Source organism: Grammomys surdaster, unplaced genomic scaffold (assembly GCF_004785775.1).
Source record: "Grammomys surdaster isolate TR1022 unplaced genomic scaffold, NIH_TR_1.0 262, whole genome shotgun sequence".
Lineage (NCBI taxonomy): Eukaryota > Metazoa > Chordata > Mammalia > Rodentia > Muridae > Grammomys > Grammomys surdaster.
The window spans coordinates 5,942,640-5,945,990 of record NW_021604703.1 but is presented as its reverse complement, the minus strand read 5'-3'; the positions used below and the strand labels follow the sequence as shown (position 1 = coordinate 5,945,990).

At 50.6% G+C, this 3,351-nt stretch overlaps 1 long non-coding RNA gene across 3 annotated transcripts in view; it reads left to right on the top strand.

Moving 5' to 3' along the window:
- The window catches only part of LOC114628018, a 7,132-nt gene that overhangs the window by 1,335 nt on the left and 2,446 nt on the right, over positions 1-3,351 (top strand). For all 3 annotated transcript variants that reach the window (XR_003712430.1, XR_003712428.1, XR_003712429.1), the window contains exon 2: positions 2,773-2,921. This is a non-coding gene — a long non-coding RNA (uncharacterized LOC114628018). The remainder of the gene's footprint in view (positions 1-2,772; positions 2,922-3,351) is intronic.

The following is a 3,351-nucleotide window of genomic DNA, read 5'->3' as shown; positions in this document are numbered from 1 at the left end:
AGAAAGAAAGAAAGAAAGAAAGAAAGAAAGAAAGAAAGAAAGAAAGAAAGTGGTGGGGGCGGCAAGATAAAGAGATTGGCTATACAGTTTAGTAAGGATACAGAGGATTTAGCTTAGCAGGGATATAGCTTATAGAGATTTAGCTTAGTAGGGATACAGCTCATGAGGATTTAGCTTAGTAGGGATACACATGGGGGATACCACTAATGGGAATTTGGTGCCTAGGGATATGGCTCAGTGACACAGCACCTGCCTCGCATGTGTTACATCTTAGGTTCAACCCTCAGTACAAAGGCCAAAACCAGGAAATGCTGCTTTCTGTGGCCAAAGTGACCTGTTAGCTAGCATGATGACACACATCTGTAACCCCAGCCTTGGGAATCTGAGTCAGGAGGCATTCTAAGTCAAGGCTAGGCCAGGCTCGCCTAGCCAGTCCTCCTCTCAAAAACAAATCAAATGTATAAAAGTAAAATGAGCTCTTTGCAGGATCCCAGTCATGGGAAGGCTAGAGGCCATGGAGGAATGTCACCCTGTAAGGCCTTCCAGGCATGGTCCTGTCTATAGGACACAGATCTGTTGAGTCAGACTCATGGGAGAAGGCAGGCTGGGCAGAATTGGAGCTCAAGTCATCTCCCTGAGGCAGGGTCTCCAGACCCTAGGGCCCCTGTCCCAGTTCTCATGTCCTCCCTGGACCCCTCTTGGAGTTGGTTTCGTGGGAGCAGAAAAACCTGGAATTTTAGGAAGACAGTGATTTGCCACACAGGTGTGACTGCTGTTCTCCTGGTTCACATTTATTGCCCGGGAGGACAATCCTGTTTTAGGCTTTCCCCTCCAACAGTTGATAGGCCAGGAAAAGGCCCCTGATCCTGCAGGACCCTCTGCTAATGCAGAGGGCAGTGGGGTGGGGGCGCAGAGGCTGAATCCTGATGTCAGGGCTGGCCAAGCATGACTCAGCAGCCTAGTGGCCTGACAGCCTTAAAGCTTCAAGCAGGCCAAACTTCCTATGGGACATCTGTGCCAATGGGGAGCCATGAGGAATTCCTTTACTTTGTCACCAGTGGGAGAAAGAGAAATGGCAGGAAATGGGGTCCTGGGAGAGTTGGCCTAGAGACTCCTGCCTCTGGGAGATGCCCTGGGTTCCAGGCCAGACCAGCATGCCTTGCTGCATACAGCAACCCAGGCTCTCTCCTCAGCTCCCAGGCCAGCCAGGGAGGTAAACAAGGCGGTGGCTGGGGAACCCCCTGGCAGGGCCCTCTGTGCTTGCTGTGGTCAGGTGGCCCAGGAGGCTATGAGTCAGAGTCCCATGATCATGGTCATAACAGGGGGATCCCAAGCTGCTGCCATCCGTTCCATTGCCAGCAGACAGGATGGAGAAGGTTCTTGAGGATGTGATGTCTCTGGAGAAGGGTCTTGGGAGGGGGGTCTCTGGAGGTCCCTACAGCAAAGTGAACTTTCAGAGGACAAGATTGCCAAGATAAGTGAGCCAGGCATCTTGCCAATGTCTGATGTCTTTTTCATGAGACCACCTGTCCCTCACCCACTGAAGTGTGGACTAGAGGGAAGGGGACAGCTTGGCATCTGCATCAAGGGAGAGTACTTTTGACTGTCTCTGGGCAGGTGACTAGCCCTGTCTTTGAAATGGGTCAGGAGTAGGAGGACCTGAGCCCCTCGCTAGGGGACTCCCCACAGGTGTGCTCATAGAAGCTACCAGTGAAGTAAATGTGCAGGCCTTAAGTGGCCCACCTGAGTCAAGAGGTAGAGTCTGTGACAGGAGCAGGAGTGGCCCAGGACCTCTGCTGTTTGTTTCCTTGGGTTCCCCCACAGCTTGGCAATGGCTTCCTCATTGAAGCTAGCTCCAGACACACCAGAAGAGGGCAACAGATCCCATTACAGATGGTTGTGAGCCACCATGCGGTTCCTGGGAATAGAACTCAGGACCTCTGGAAGAACAGTCAGTGCTTTTAACCCCCAAGCCATCTCTCCAGCCTCTTGATTCATCTTGTTAGGTCTCATGTCGACCATATGTCCAGAAATAAGCTCAAGCTGGACTGTAGAAGGATTTCTCGTGGTGAGATAAAAGCCAGCATTCCTCAGGAACTTATGAAATGGGTTTTATCCCTAAAAGAGAGCCATTCCCTAAAAGCAGTCATGGCTGAAAGGTCACGGGTTTTCCACGGGTATCAAAGCCCATGCTGACCTCCAGGTTTCCTTCTCACAAGTACTTGTTAGACATTTCAAAGACCCCATCCTGGCCCCTCTCACCTCCCCAGGGCCCCTGTTCCAAGATACCTGCTTGTAGTTTATATAACAGCAAGGTTGGGCTGAAGAGATGGCTCAGCTGTTAAGAGCACTGACTTTTCTTCCAGAGGTCCTGAGTTCAATTCCCAGGAACCACATCACATGGTGTCTCACAACCATCTGTAATGGGATCCGATGCCCTCTTCTGGTGTGTCTGAAGATAGCAACAGTGTACTCATAGACATAAAATAAATATATAATTCTTAAAAACAAAAAACAAAACCAAAAAACAAAAACAGCAGTGATTCCCCCGCCCCCTGCTCCTGCATCTCTTGCTATCTCTGGCCATCTCCACTGTTCTGTCCCCCTCTTCTTCCTCCCTAGCCCAAGCCATGTCAACTCTGCTTCTGGTTTTCTCTGCCCTGAACTCTTCCAGATGCCTCTGGATATTTTCTCCCTCTCCTTTACAATAAAAACCTTCTCCCTAATAATGGAGCATCACTCACGTGGCAGTTTCTTTACTGCACTGTCTAGCCTATTGAGTCGTGGGATGAGGAGTCCATGTAAGTGCTGATCAGCTGAAGCCAAGGCCACTGAGGCGGAGATGCTCAGACCATTCTCAAAGAGACTGGAGATCACAGGGCACAGCCCCCGTAGATCCTCACTCCACCCAGGCTCGTGAGGTGAGTTTCTCTGTGAGAATGCTCATTTATGGCTGGGGTGCCGGGGCAAGGGCGGTCACTCTCTTCTACTCACTCATACTGGAGTGGCACACCCTAACTACCCAGATATGCCCAATGAATTACAGCTGGTACTTCTCCCAGACTCTTACCCTGTCTGGATCCCTCTTGTCCCCCATCTCTGTCTGAACAGTGGGTGGTTTATCTCTGCAGGAGTGTCTTCCCTGTCCAATACTGGATATCACTTTGCTTTTGGCTGAGTGGCATGTTGTCACCTCCTTCTCAGGTTCCTTCGTGGCTTTGCAATGCTTTTCTCAAGTTGGTTGATATTCTTTGGGGTGTGGAGTCAAGAGTAGGCCCTGTGTTTCTTGATCTATCAAGAACAAAATCCAGGGCCTCCCCTCATGCATATTAGGCAAGCACTCTGCATCCC